At 41.0% G+C, this 16,085-nt stretch overlaps 1 protein-coding gene and 1 pseudogene across 2 annotated transcripts in view; one reads left to right on the top strand and one right to left on the bottom strand.

Annotated features, from left to right (window-relative positions):
* FOCAD (focadhesin) overlaps nucleotides 1-7,189 on the bottom strand; it is a 311,339-nt gene extending 304,150 nt beyond the window's left edge. The window contains exon 1 of one of the 2 annotated variants that reach the window (XM_007176810.2): nucleotides 7,133-7,189. The gene's annotated coding sequence lies outside the window, so the exon portion shown is untranslated. Of the gene's footprint in view, nucleotides 1-6,781; nucleotides 6,802-7,132 lie in introns of those variants that run through there. The other variant, XM_057547663.1, reaches the window with a different exon arrangement.
* Nucleotides 7,190-12,371: 5,182 nt separating this feature from the next.
* LOC103006771 (histone H4-like) lies at nucleotides 12,372-12,675 on the top strand (annotated as a pseudogene).
* Nucleotides 12,676-16,085: the final 3,410 nt, after the last annotated feature.

Below are 16,085 nucleotides of genomic sequence, written 5' to 3' on the forward strand. Positions count from 1 at the left end.
GACACCCAGGTTTTTCGCCCAAGTCATGGAAAAGGTAAAGTTTCCACGAATTGAGATGGGGAAGACCACAGGTGAAGCAGGTATAGGAAGAAAATCAGGAGCTGAATTTGAGATTTCTATTCGTCATCCAAAAAGAAATGCTGAGTAGGTATCTGGATACACAGAGTCTAGAGTTCAAAGGAAGAGGTCCAGGCAAATATATATATATATATATATATATATATAAAAATTTGGGGGCTAATAGGGTATTATTAGTATTAGTATTTAAAGCTAGTATTTAGGACCATGAGGACTGAGCCCAGGAGCTCTTCAATGTTGAGAGGTCAGAGAGATAAGAAAGAACCAGTAAAGGAACTGAAAAGGAGCAGAGGGGTAGGAGGAAAACCAGGAACGGTAGCATCTTTGTTACTAAGGGAAGAGAGTGTTGCAAGAAGCAGAGAGTGATCAACTGTTTCCAAAACTGCTGATAGGAAATGGTAACTATGTGACAGGATACAGGTGGTGGCTCATACTATGGTGGAAATCATTTTGCAACTTCTAAATGTATCAAATCAACATGCTGTACCTTAAACTTACACAAAGTTATGTGTCAATCATATGTCAATAAAGTTGGGAAAACGATCTGTCAAGTAAAAGATGAGGATTAAAAACAGATCTTTGGACTTAGCAAAATGAAAGTCATTAGTGACTTTGAGGAAAGCAATTTTTTTTTAGAGTAGCAAGGGAGAAAGTCTGATGAAAGTGAGTTTAATAACAAATGGGAGGAAGTAATCGGACACATGAGTATAAGTTTTGCCATAAAGGGAAGTTGTGTGGTGGCATAAGGAGGAAATGGGGTCAAGAAAGAGTAATTATTTTAAGGTAGGAGAAATAACAGCATGTTTAGATACTGAAGGGAATAATCCAGTAATGAGGGAAAATATGATCTTGCAGGAGAGAGAGACGCTGGAGCCAAATCCTGGAGTAGGAGAAAGGAATCTTCGTGCATGAGTGAGGAATTCTCCTTAGAAACACAGAGACTATTCCACAAGACTCTCAGTCCTAAAATAATAGGAGAGAAATCAGAGGGAAATCAGGTACACCCACCTCCCACATCCATGGCAACTGTCATCAGTTATCAAGGCATTTTTCACACCTCCGAGACCAGAACCAACCTAAAAATGCTCAACATAACCTTCCAGGCATCCTAATAGATGGGAGTTGTCACATGTGATGAGAAGTACAGCTGACTCTTGAACAATGTGGCGCTGAGGGGCGCTGACCCTCCCTGCAGTGGAAAACTCGCATACGGCTTTACGGTCGGCCCTCCCTACCCACGCTTCCACATGCATGAATCCAACCAACCATGGATCGTGTAGTACTGTAGCACATATTTATTGAAAAAAATCCAAGTATAAGTGGATCCTCTCAGTTCAAACCCATGTTGTTCAAGGGTCAACTGTATTTGCCAAAATATTTTGGAAGTCCAAAGGTCAAAAAGAGGTGCAAAAAGCAAAAACCCTCTCCTTTCTCGTAACATAAATATTCATTGGAGATATATGTTACTTTTAAATTTGGAACTAGTTCTATACCTGCTATCCTACTACTGAAATTGTAATTATTTGATGGATAAAGTTGATAACAGGAGGCTTCACCAAAACCTGAAATCCAAACTACCATTTTTAACTTCAAAGCCAGCCATGCGCTTCAGAAAAACTGTCACCCTCACGCTCAAATCTAACTTTTTTCTAACCTGCCTTCCTCCTCACTAAACACTAAACAGTCCCAACCTTTTGGACTCGGATACCATGGTCAATGAGTTTTGTTATTAGATGCTCAGCCTCGTCATTAGATGTTTCCCCTACCTCTTAGGCCTACAAAAACTAGACTTTTCTTCTTTGCCGGCCACTTCAGTGAAGGCTAATCATCCTTCCAAGCTCCAAGGCTCAGAAGAATATTTCCATACCATCTACCCCACACCTCTGAGGGTGCATATCCAGGTATCTTCATCTCTCATGTATACTGATCACTACCACTGGCAATCTAAAACCTCAGAAACGATGGTCTATCTCATAGTCTCTCTCTCCACCCTGGGTACACAATCATCTGGGGTCAACGTCTAGGTGAGTGATTCATCCAACACACCAGTCTCATTGTTCTTTAACACCTTCATGTCACCTCCATTTCAGCCATCTACATCCATGGCCAGACCCTACACTCCATCAGCACTCTAAAAATCTGAAACTCCAATATTCTACTCAGACTACAGAGTACTTCTATCCTATCAGCTATCTCCCTTATACCTACCTACACATGTGTATTTACTTCATTCTGACTTCTAATCCCTTGAACCAATTATTTTCTCTCAATCTTTCAGCCTGCTCCTGGCCTGGTCATCACCTCTATCCAGTCTAAACCTCACATGCCATCACTTCAACCACCATCTTGTCAATAACTTGAATTCCCTTGCATTCCTACCATAGGTACATTACAAAATCCAAATACTGGATCATTCCAACTATTCATAATCTCTAGTTCTACTGAATTTTGCTATAGAAAGTCACACAATTATATGAACTAGTGTCACTACAAATGAATGCTCCTTGCCTAACTGGTAAACTTTCCCAAAATCTCTAGTCAGATTTTTCTTCCATTCCTGATGGCATTTGACAGCTGACCATTCTCGCCTTCTCAAATTCTCTCCCTCCTTGTCTTCTAGAGCTCCACTGTCATTAAGCTGTTCTTTCTCAGTCTTTTTCATTGGATCATCTTCCTTATATGGTGGTGCTTCCCAGAGTTCCTCTTCTGTTTTATTCTTTCTTATTCCACAAACTCCGTCTTAGGTATCACATCCACTCGCAACACTGTTTTCACTATCACTTATATGTCAATAACATTTTAATCTCTAAATTACCTAGAATCCCCTTCCTCATCCCCAGAAGAATGTGGCCAACTGCCCACTGAATAGCACCAATTGTGACCTAAAGGCATGTTCAAGACCGATCTTATTCTCCCATACATGTGATAATCCTCATGTGATTCCTATCTTAGGAAGTCATAAACCTAGGAGGCATCCTTGACTCTACCTTCCCCTCATCCCACATATCCAAGTGGGCACCAACTTCACCATCTTAATATACCTTGCATCCATCCTATCCTCGAGCTCCACTGCATAATTTGGAGTTCTATCATATCTTGCCTTCACAATTGGGCCTTGCTCCACTACAATTCATTCTGCACATTGCCACATAAAACTGATCTTAACTTTCCTCCACTTAAAATCTCTTCCCCATGGACCACCACAGCCTGAAGGATAATGTTCAAAACCTTTAACATGGTGAGGAAGAGGACCTTTTATTATTTGGTGTTTGCTTACTTATTAAACCTCATCTCTCTATTCTCTCCTTAACACATTAAAGTCTGTGTTTTGTCTGTAACTTATTCATTTGGCCTTAGTTCTTTCTTGTGCCTACAATGCCTTATCCACCATCCTCAACAAACAATCCCTACTTGCTCTCAAAATTCAGTTCAGATGAAAATGTCTCCAGAAAGCCTCTTCTGAATGTCCTAAAATCTCACACTCACACAGTTTTCCTCTATTCCCCACTATACTCGACGCATACATCTAATTATAATATTTATCTCATTGTATTTTGGCCTTGTCTGTGGCTTCCAAGCAATACTATAAACTCCTGAAGAAAAGTTAGGGACTTGGGACCAGAGCAGGTGCTCTGTCTTTACTGAGTGAAAAAATAAATAATGAATACAATATCTTTAACACGTATGAATCTGTAAAAATTCCATTTATTTACATGTTTCAGCAATTCAAAACAACTTTAATAAAAAGTTTCCTCCACTCCCTCCATGTTTTGTCTTAATAGCATATGCTAAAACCTGAAGGTCTGATAGCATAAATCAACCAGTTCAATGACTGTTAAATAGAGTAAAACTCAAAGTAAATTCTGAGAGCAGCAAGGCCAAAGAAAAAGGTTTGTCAAAAGAGGAGGGAAAGATACACCCCGGCAGCCAGAAAACCTCATAACAAAACTATAGTTCAACATTCACAATTATAACATTTGTTCAACATGCTTATCAGCCAAATGAGCAGTCACTTTATCTGACCAAAAAGAGATTAGAGGATATATTCTAAAACAACGGAAAGAACTGAAATCTTCAGGTTAGAAGCTTGAGTGGAATGTGTCATTGGTCCCCAGTAAGTGAAATCATGAATCTTTAAATAAATAATAACAAACTTATCTATGCAGTTCAAATTCTCAACTTCCTTGGGCCTAAAGAAATGTTCTCCCTTCATGAACAATGGAAAATTTTACAGTATTTAATGTCATAGCTTTTGAAATGTCTTCAAAATATATAAAACTAAAGTAACTCAGGCTAACTGAATGAAAGCCAATATAAATTAACAAAATCTTTAAATCATAAATGCAATTATATTACTTCCAATGTGGCTTGGAACAGGTTAAAAAATTATGAGGCCAGAAGTACTTGGTGGACCCAATTTCTAAAAACAACAATGTTCAATCTATTGTTTGAAAAGAGATGGGATCTTCCACATTGCTTGAAAAATCTGTTTCAAATAATTGAAATGGGAGAAAAATGACAAACATCCCTTGTCCTATTAGCTTAGCAAATTTGTTTCCTATCGAGTGGAAATAGTACACACAACCTCCAAACAATTTATCACTAATTGTGAATCAAAGATTTATATTATACTTATATAACTATATCATATTGTATTATATTGCTCATCTCTAGATCTGTAGTACTTTTAAAAAATATAATACTTATAGATTTCACATCTCCTAAAGAAACATCTATTGCCCACCTGATCAAAGTTTAAATTATCACCCAGGTTTTTTTGAGATAAACTGAGCTCATTGTCATCAATCAAGAAATATTAAGATCAGGTTTTGCTATAGACCCATAAATAATCCTGAAACTACTATTTCCTTATATTTCTTCCAAATATAGTTATAATTTCACTTTTCATTGTGTTTTTCTCCCGACATTTTAATTTTTTCCTTCACACAGATATTTTCATATACACCTGAATCCCCTGAGTCTCCCCAAATTTTAAACCAGAAGACTCCACTTAGATTTTTTTCCTCAGCTCTAGCATTTCTCCTCGGTCTTCCCATCTTAATCTGCTCCATTTCTAGAACAAGAAAGATCTAGCAAAAGCAAAATTTTTTAAAGTTCAACTTTCTTAAATTTTCCAAACCCCTAATAGTGATATAGGGGTTTAATTCACCTAATGGTTTGTGAACAATAGTCAAAAAGTATCACAAGGCTATGAATATTATGTCTCAGAAAAACTATTCTAGAAATTTAACACCTGCAGGAAGGCCAAACAAATTACTTAATAAGTACCATCAATCAATCAACAAATGAAAAACTATTGTTACAACTCTATGGGCATTTTTATTCTCAAACTAATGATTTATTTACCTTTTGGTTATCAATTCTCAACTGGAGACAGCAATCAATTAAAATCCAGTAAATTTTAGGTTGATAAAATAAATGTTAACAAAGACATGATACTGAAAGACATTAGCCAGGTGATGACAACTACCTAATATTAACCAAGTAAGCAAATAACCAAGGCAGAGGTTTTAGTTACCACTAATCTACTAAAGCAAGTAAAAATGCTTCAAAAATTGCATTCTTATCCAATGTTTTTATATCATATCTTTAAATGTAACATTAAAAAGCTCCTGATTATTACATTTCAAAATTTAGATGAGTCATAGTGCTTTGAGTGCAGGAATTGGATGTGAATCAAAATTGTAAACATGCACTTGCTTGCTAGTCAAAAAGTCAATATGGACAGATTCAGGAAGAGTAAAACATATAATCTTAAAATATATCCAGGGTTTTTTAAATGGTCACTTCTCAACTGTTAACACAGTTCAGTAAACATGCAATCTGCCCATCCTGTCCTTGAATATCTCAATATTACTAAATATTTCTAACCCCATCACCTCACTTTATGGATAGGTGCCTGAGACCTAGGGTCTTTAGCGATACTTAGCAGGATTATGCCTCAAGGCCATCATGGTCTGAGGCTTACCAGAGGTGAAAGTAAGGAAAACTGAATGAGGTCCCAGAAGAGCTATAGCTTATGATACAGGATCATAAGCTTCTGTGCCTAAATCTAGAGCCTGAAATTGAGTCATCAAATCTAGACAATAAAACTGGCAGATAAACTGGAAGAAAAAGACAGGGAATGCCCATTTTAGTTTATGGCATAAGACCTTGACCATGAAGGAACACATCAAAAAAGTGTTGAATAGATGAATGATTGATTGCATGATACTTGATAGCATGATTTCATTGATTTTAGAAGCTCCAAATTCAGAAACTAAACTGAGGGATCAAGATGCCATGGCTGAAATTAAAACTCATGGAGAGTAGGGGCAACACAGCTGCAAGTCTCTGCAAATCTTTGCATAGCTGTTGCAGACATTTCAAAACATACATTCATACATGTATGTGATATATAGAGAGAGATACAGATATATACTGTTTCTTCAGGGAATTCCTGCAAACGAGGACAGAGCCAGAGAACCAGGAGGTCTGAAAACAGGCCCTGCTCACCCATAAGCCTTTGCATTAAAGTGGACAGGATCTAAGTGAGTCACTGGAAATTAGGAGGAGACAGTCACCCCAGGACGAGCAGGACAGGGCTGGAATCCCCTGTGCTGCCTTCGAGTAGGGGAATCGGTCGGGGGAGAGTGGGACGACGGCAACCTGCTGCAGGAAGGTATGCAAAGATCGCGCCGACCTGTTTCCGAGTCGGGATCCCGCTGAGCCCCACCGCAGGCACCAGAGCAGGCCCCACCCAGGCATCCGAGAGCTCTGTAACGTAGAAGGCCTAGTCCTTCAGGAGTTCAGAACCCAGACAGGACAGGACGAGGGCAAACGGCAAGACCTGTCCCCTTCCTGGCCGCCCACACCGCGACGCGGCCCTGCCACCACATGCTCCACTGCCCCATCTCCCATCAGAGCGCCAGGCCCACAGGGCCTTAGCCTCCCTCCCAGCAAGCTGAGTCAGGCCACCGGCGGGTGCGATCCGGCGGCCTCTGTGCTGGAGGCAGCGGCCCGCAACCAGCCGCCTGCCACCCACATAGCTTACCTTCCTTCTGCCACAAGCTCAGCCCCACGCCGGCTGCCTGACGTGGCCCGCCCAGCCGTCTCGAACGCCTGGGGGCGGGGACTACGGGGAGACAGCCAATAGACTGCAGACGGCAAGGGCCTGCCCCGCCTCCTCCACCTTCGGCCCGCCCGCCCTCGCTCGCGCGCACGCGCTTTCAAGGCCAAGGCCGCGCACTGCGGCTGGAAGGCAGCGTGGGCGGAGAAGCGCGGCTCCGCAGCCGCCTGGGGACAGGTAGGGCGGCGCGCGCAAATGCTGGCTGTGGGGCTGCGCCGCAGTGGGGAGTTGGCCCAAGGGAAGGCAGTTTAAAGGAACCCGCCTGGAGATGCCACTGCAGCGTGTCCGGATGGTCCTGTTGGCAGCCTGCCCCTATGCAGCTTTTGGCGGTGCAAAGCAGCTTCTTGGTATTTGGAGATTTTGTTTCCCGGGAAAAAAGTAATACCGATAACATTAGGATTCAGAAATTTTAATACAGACGGCAGACTTGCGGTTTCGTTCTTCTCCTTGTAGCTGCTGCTTGGTATCTTTACTTCACTTGGCCAGCACAGAACATTGCAGTTCTTGATGCTACAGTGACATTATCCACCTGTTGGATAGTCCTGCAGGTCGTCCTGGCCCAGGCATTTCTGTTGATTTAATCTGGGGAGAACTGGCGCCCATAATTGTTACTTTTATTGTTGTTATTATTTTTGTCTAATACTTATTGAGTGTCCACCCATGCATGAACACGCATTTTCATAAGAAGGCTCTAAGACACCTGGCACCATGGAACAGAAGCTAAAAGAGGCAGCAGGAAAAAAAAATGAGGTTATGACAAAATGGAATTCTGATTGTGGATGGCAAAAGTGAAAATTATATACAAGGTGAAATAGTTAAGTTGCTCTAGAGAACCTGACTTACCCAGCAGTTTCTAAACCCTAGTGCACCTTTACAAGCATTTGGGGAGGTTTTTTTAAAATACCAGTAGCTGAGCCCCATTTCTAGAGATTCTGTTTTAATAGCTCTGCTGTGGGGCCTTGGCATTGGTCTTTTTCTAAGTTTCCAAAGTGTTTATAACGTGCTGACAAGTTCTGCTTCTCATTTGTGAGAAAGACTTGGTTTCCTATACTCCACTTCAGAAGAGTAATTATATACCACAGACCATCTTCAGTTCTCTCAATAATCTATTATGCATTTATTCTGTAAGAATTTATCTAAATTAATTTTGAACCTACTTATATATTCAATCTCTGTTACCCTTTGAGAGAAAGGAGTGTTATAAGGTTTATAATTGCCTTCTTGATTTTATGGACTTTGATGATATTCCCCTTCAGTCTTTTTTTTTTGGCTGCGTTAGGTCTTGGCTGCACATGGACTTTCTCTAGTTAGAGCGAGCGGGGGCTACTCTTCGTTGCGGTGCGTGGGCTTCTCATTGCAGTGGCTTCTCGTTGCGGAGCACGGGCTCTAGGCGTGTGGGTGTCAGTACTTGCAGCACGTTGGCTCAGTAGTTGCGTGTCGCAGCCCCTAGAGCGCGGGCTTTAGTAGTTGTGTCTCGTGGGCTCTAGAGCGCAGGCTCCGTAGTTGTGGCGCACGGGCTTAGTTGCTCCGCGGCATGCGGGATCTTCCCAGACCAGGGATCGAAACCGTGTCCCCTGCATTGGCAGGCAGATTCTTAACCACTGCACCACCAGGGAAGCCCCCCCTATTCAGCCTTAATAATTCCAACTACATCAGCACTTCTTTTTTTTTAATTTATTTATTATTTATTTATTATTTATTTTTGGCTGTGTTGGGTCTTCGTTTCTGTGTGAGGGCTTTCTCTAGTTGCGGCAAGCGGGGGCCACTCTTCATCGCGGTGCGCGGGCCTCTCACTATCGTGGCCTCTGTTGTTGCGGAGCACAGGCTCCAGACGCGCAGGCTCAGTAGTTGTGGCACACAGGCTTAGTTGCTCCGCGGCATGTGGGATCTTCCCAGACCAGGGCTCGAACCCGTGTCCCCTGCATTGGCAGGCAGATTTTCAACCACTGCGCCACCAGGGAAGCCCCTACATCAGCACTTCTTTTATGACTATTTTAATTCTTTTTAAAAATTCTTTTTCTATTTCCTTATTTTTTGAGATACATTAGTCAAAGTTACACTTGAACATTTAATTATGTGAACAGCACCTTTCAATGTATGTCAACTCATTTAATCCAACTTTATGAAGCAGGCACAGTTATTACACACATTTTATAAATAATGAAAATTAGGCACAAGGAGTAAAGCATCTTGATCAAGAGGCACTCTGGCTCTCAATAAATAAATGTACTGCATCTGTTATAGAAAGTCTGGTTTTAGGAGTGTTTGGGGAAACGCCCATTTAAAGAAAGATGGTGAGTCTGTGATTTTTCACTTCTGACACTTCCCCTAGATTCTGATTTTGGGCAGGATTGAGGGATTTAGGCTGTTAAACCAATAACCTAGAACTGACAACAGCTTGCTGCAGATCTTGGGCTAGGCTGGAAGCACAAGGACTCACCCTCTTCTGGGATATACTCACCCTACTTCTGGGATATACTCCTTCCATACATGACTGTAGTTCAGCAAGGATTGTTCCACCTTTTAATTTATGTAATCTATTGCTATACCTGGCACTGTGCTAGACATGAGAGATATCAAGATGAAATACACAATCCAGAGCCTCAAGGAGCCAGCTCATCCTGGAGAGTTATTTGTACAAGACTAGAGGTATAGACTCTTAGAACCAGAAAGGATGTCAGAAGCTGCCAGTCTATGACAAAGTTTTAACTAAGTGCTGAAATGAAAAATAAAGACAATGTATTAAGTTTTCATAAAAATAAATTTATTCAGTGTAAAGGACTGTTCTTTTTGAGGTTATGCTTTGATTTTTTCTGTTAAAAATGTTCTCTCTTTGGGAATATACTGTATAGCACAGGGAACTCTACCTAATGCACTGTGGTGACCTAAATGGAAGTCCAAAAGGGAGGGGATATCTGTAGGTGTATGGCTGATTGATTCATTTTGTTGTGCAGTGGAGACTAACACAACGTTGTAAAGCAACCATACTCCAATAAAAATTAATTTAAAAAAAAGAAAAAGTAAATAAAAAGAGAACTAAATGCTAAAAAAAATTTTTAATGTAAAAAAAAAAAGTTCTCTCCTAATAATTAGTAGGTTAAGTTGTTGGGAGTTTTGTTTACTTTAATGACCTTAAGTCCTGTGTTGATTCTCAAAATTTTTTGATGTTTTACTGATTTAGTTTAACTGTCAATTGCTGGCGAGGGAAATTAAGATTGCAGAGGGACAAAGTCCAGTTCTCTTTCTACTGCATACGCATTGGAACAGCCCATTTCATGAGCAGGGCTAGAAATGTTTGAAAATAATAATAACAAATTTAAAAAGAAATCAGGGTCAAGGTTAGACAACAAAGATTAGAACTGGTTCTGATAGGCCAGCTGTGTTGTTAGCCAGGAAGAGAAGTCTCCTGCCTGCTTAATTAATCAGATTAGCTAAGTAGCTTGGTTTCCTTCTGAGCTGAAAGCAAAGAATGGGGCCTGAGGGAATACAGCTACTGTGTGGAGTGACATTTTGATTGGGGTAAAACCTAGGAAAAATCAGCTTGACTGAGTCAGGCACACCCATATCTGATATAGATATGTGGAGTTTATATTCCCTGAGAGTCAGCCTGGGGAGAATTTTTGAGAAACAGCAGGGAGAGACTGGATCCGGATGGGGGCCATGGGAGAAGAATCAAGTTCATTCATGTAACCTGCAGAGGGGGGTCTAGACCTAATATCAGAAGCCCCGGCTCAGATGGAAATTTCAATTGAAGGATCAAAACAGACTTCAAATCTGTATATTATTTTCTGGATAGGCTTAGATCCTACATGCAATACATGCAAATGAACTCTTTGCCTTTTAAATACTCAGGACAAACCACCGTCTTGCAGAGGTAAGCAAGCAGACAGCATTTCTCTGTTAAACTCCTTGTATTATTACCCCTGAAGTAGTTAAGCAGTTAGTTCTCTATTGTACCAGACCCTTTAGATAAGTACACTTTTTGAAGTCAGTATAGAAGCGCCTATTGACTATAACAACAACAAAAAAAGAAAGAGAGCAAGAAAAATGTGTCCACTCCCAAATCATTAACTGAACTGAAAAGAATATGCTAACAAAAAAAGACACTGTAGTGTGAATCCTGTACTGTAAGAGAAGGTCATGTCCCCCACAGCATCAGGAGAGGCACAAAGCCTTGAACTCAGGCCCAAGCATGCTGGGCTAGCTCAACACGCCCACACATTCATCAGCAGGAACGAAACTGGGAGGAGAAATTCAGAATTGAGTCACAGGGCTCCACTGTCGACACATAACAGAAAGTAGTCTTATTAGACTTAATTAGATGCGAGTAGATGGCTCCAATGGCTCCCCATTTCTTTTAGAGGAGAAGCCAAAGCCCTTACAAAGGTCAACAAACTATACATGGTCTGTCTCCGTGTACCATGCACCTCCATCCCCAACACACACACACACATACACACTGCCTGTTAATCTTTGACCTTGCCTTCTACACTCACCCCAGCCCACTCCACTCCAATCACCCTGCCTACTTGCTGCTGCAGGATCTTGGCACTTCCCCCCACATATTCTCATGACTCATTCCATTGAATCATTCAAGCCTTTGCTGAGATATTATCTCCTGGATAAGGCCTACTCTCTCAGTCAGGGTCCCAGCAGGAAACAGATGGCACAATCAAATTAGGAAAATGGAGAAACATTTAATAAGGGACTATAAACAAAGGTGTGGGCATGGAATAAAGAGATCACAAGGGAAACTCAGGAACATTGAGGCCCCCAAAATCACCTCTGAGCCTAAAGGGGCAAGAATAAGGAGTAGTTACCAAACATGGAGAAGGCTGTGTACATAGGGACTACCTGACAGGAATTGGGAGCTTTGGTCAAGGAACACAGCCAGTCCACAGTGACTCAACAGAGAGAGGAGAGCCCAGGGGTAATACTTTGACCTCCCTCGTTGTCCTCTCTCTTTCTGATCTTCTGACTCAAGGGAACCCCATGATGCTGTTCGTATAGGTCCATCTCCTGGGGCACAGTGAAGGGGCAAAAAGAAAATATCTCTCAATCAGTCTTACCTTGATTACCTACAACAGTTAGCTTTTGCTGTGTAACAAACCGCCCCAGAACTTAACGGCTTAAAATCACAAATGTTTATATTGCAAAAGCAACCATGTCTAGTCATGGTAAGGGTGGAAAAGGCCCAGGGAAGGGAGGGGCCAAGCACCATGGAAAAATGCTGTGCAAAAACCTGGGGATCAGGAAGCCTGCCATCCAGTGTCTGGCCCAGCATGGGGGCATTAAGCCCATCTCTAGCCTCTTCCAAGGGGAGACCGGCAGGGTGCTCCAAGTCTTTCTGATGAACATGGTCCAGGATACAGTCACCTACACAGAGTATGCCAAGCCCAAAGCAGTCACAGCCATGGTGGTCTACAAGCTCAAACCCCAGGGATGTACTCTAGGGCTTTGGTGGCTGAGAGTACAGGATCTGCCATACCTCAACACTGAAAAAAAGAGCCCTTTTCAGGGCATCCCATGAAGTCACATAAAGGGTTGTTGTGCATTGCAGAATTGTTAAATCTGAGTAGGTAAAATCAAATAGCGGTTTGCATAAGGCTGCTGAAAGGTAGATGCATTATTATTTTGCAATGCAATTACATAATCCTGGAACATTTTGTCACACTAAGGTGCTGGGAAATCGGGGTTTTTTTTTTTTAACAAAGCAAAAGAAATAGGTCTTCTAAAAAGGGGTACAATAGATGAGCACAAGCAAATGGTGCTAATAAAAAGACTGGCTACCTAAACAAACAAACAAAAAAAGAAACATTTATTCATTTTCAGGATCCTGTGGGTTGCTTAGGCAATTCTTCTGATATAGGCTGGCTTTTGCTGGTTCCTCCTGAGTGTACTTATGTGTCTGGCAGTCAGCTGGCAGCTTGGCTGGTCTAGAATAACCTCAGCCACCTCATGTCTGGTGGTTTGCTCAGTGTCAGCTGGAGCAATAGGGATGATGTAGCCATGTATCCGTATTAACTGTAACCAATCACTTTTCTTACTCATATGACACCATCAGATCCTTGCTAATATCAAGATACATTATTTTGATGGAATTCCCATGTTAAAACAATACCGATTTTTATTTGACCCAGCAGTGTTTCCAGTCCCAGGGGATAGAATAGGCTTGATCAAAACCAGAGGTCAGAGAATTTTTTCTGTAATGAGCCAGAAAGTAAATATTTTAGGTTTGTGAACCAAGAGGCAAAATTGAGGATATTATATAGAAACTTAAAAGAAAGAAAACAAATTTCCACAAAACTTTTATTGATGAAATCCAAAGTGTAATGATAATTGAGCACAATCATTTGTAATTCAGGTCTAGTAATGAGAAGAATGGAATTCTTTGTTGGAAGATAATAGTTCATTTAATTGGGATTCAAAGTTTGTATTCCCTGTCATCAAAATCAGTTCCAAATATTCATCTGTTAATGCTGATCTATAATGTGATTTTATGCATTTCATCTTTGAAAACACTTTTTACACAGATAGATATGGCCAAATACTGATATCAATCTATGAGAGTATGATTTTAATTGAGCATATTTATCACTTGGAAGTAATTTACAGAATTCTATTAGGTTCTTCTCTTGATATTTGCCAATTACCATGTCATTATATTGCAGATTAATCACTTCCAATTGAAGGTTAGGTGGAAGATAGCTGCAAAGTTACATGGATTTTGAAATATGGAAATTTCCTTTCCACATGCATTAAGATCCAAAAAATGCTTTTGGAACTGTAGTTTGAGCATAGAGAATATATCTCCTGCAAATGTTTGTGGGAATGAAGATCTTGCTTCTTTTTAAAACTTTGACAGCACAGGAAGTATATTAAACAGCTTGACATTACTTGTGATTCAAACAGCATCAGTTGTTCTTAAAATGACTTTCCCACAGCATTACATTTGCATATGGGCACTGTCTGCCTTGTAATTTTTTTTTTTAAAGGAATTCCTTTATTTTTATTTTTTATTTATTTACTTATTTATTTTTGGCTGCGTGGGGGCCACTCTTCATCGCGGTGCGCGGGCCTCTCACTCTCGCGGCCTCTCTTGTTGCGGAGCACAGGCTGCAGACGCGCAGGCTCAGTAGCTGTGGCACACGGGCTTAGTTGCTCCGCCGCATGTGGGATTTTCCCAGACCAGGACTCGAACCCGTGTCCCCTGCATTGGCAGGCAGATTCTCAACCACTGCGCCACCAGGGAAGCCCTGCCTTGTAATTTTATATTGAGAAATATGACCAAGTCTGCAGCAAAAGTGAATTTTCAAAACCAGTGTTCAATAATAGTGATCGAGGGAAGTTCTCATTTCAAAAAAATTCAGTCTCAGGCCTGAGTTCAAAAATTGCGTTAAAACTACCACTGCTAAGCCATCAAACTGCTGTATGGTAGGGCAAGGCAAAATATCCAGCTTCTATTTTTGACAAAAGTTCACAGAACTGGGCTTCCCTGGTGGCACAGTGGTTGGGAGTCTGCCTGCTAATGCAGGGGACACGGGTTCGAGCCCTGGTCTGGGAGGATCCCACGTGCCGCGGAGTGGCTGGGCCCGTGAGCCACAACTGCTGAGCCTGCGCGTCTGGAGCCTGTGCTCCGCAGCAGGAGAGGCCATGATAGTGAGAGGCCCGCGCACCGCGATGAAGAGTGGCCCCCGCTTGCCGCAACTAGAGAAAGCCCTCGCACTGAAACGAAGACCCAACAGAGACAAAAATAAATAAATTAAAATTTAAAAAAAAACAATTTAAAAAAAAAAAAAAAAGTTCACAGAACTGATGATTGTTAAGTCCACCAGAGTAAATGAAGTTTAACATGGAGGCTACTTGTTCAAAAGCACAAGAAATTGAAAAACTTTCTGCAAATGACCCACTGATGAATAACACAATGATTAACCACAGGCTTTAAATACCTATCATTTCACAAGCTTTATAAATTTGTCCAGGTAAGCCTTCTCTGCTCCACACATATTTTTATCACCATCAGTTGGAACTCATCTTAGCAGATTCCACTTCAGGTTGTACTGAATTAAAACTTTCTCAACTTCTTTGAAAATATTCTCATCTATAGTTGTTCCATGCAGACAATTTGTAGAGGCTGATTCTTCGGTCAAACTCAGCATTGACTCCTTGAATAAGCAATGTACTGAACAGTATTAGTAACATCTGTCAACTCATCAAGAGACAAGGAAAACCTGTGGAAATCTTTTAATACTTTGTTTTTTAATTAACTGTAGATGTTGCTCCCAGTGTCCTCAACTCTTCAAGGAACTGTTCTCAGTGAAAGGCTACTGGTCTTAAACAAGTTTATTTTCTCCAGAAATATGTCTTTAGCTGCTGCAATCAAACATGACTTAATTAACTCACCATCAGTAAACGGCTTTCCTTGCTCGACTAACAAATGAGCCACTCAGAAATTTACTATGGTTGCAATTTTTTCATTTTTATTTTTGTGGAGAAATTCTGCTGTGATATGTTGCATTTTAAATATGCATATTTTTCTGATCATTGATTTCCTGTGAGTTGGGAACATTGTGATGAATCTGGGAATGTCAATACAAAGTGTAATCTTTTCACACAGTTATAGTGTCACTGTACAATAAACACATACTTTGTCAACTATTTTGAAAGCAAAATAATCCATATCCATTGTGCCTTTAAAAGCATGACATAAAAGATGAGTGACATCAAAAAAAATGGTGTGATAGGAGACCTCAGCCTCCCTCCTCCCACAAAGATCAACAGTTAGACAGTTATCCACAAACAAAAACAGTTCTGGGAGAGCTCTGGGGTCCACCTAAGAAACTTCAGCAACAGGGAGCTCCCTGGCAGTCCAGTGGTT

Source organism: Balaenoptera acutorostrata, chromosome 6 (genome assembly GCF_949987535.1).
Source record: "Balaenoptera acutorostrata chromosome 6, mBalAcu1.1, whole genome shotgun sequence".
NCBI lineage: Eukaryota > Metazoa > Chordata > Mammalia > Artiodactyla > Balaenopteridae > Balaenoptera > Balaenoptera acutorostrata.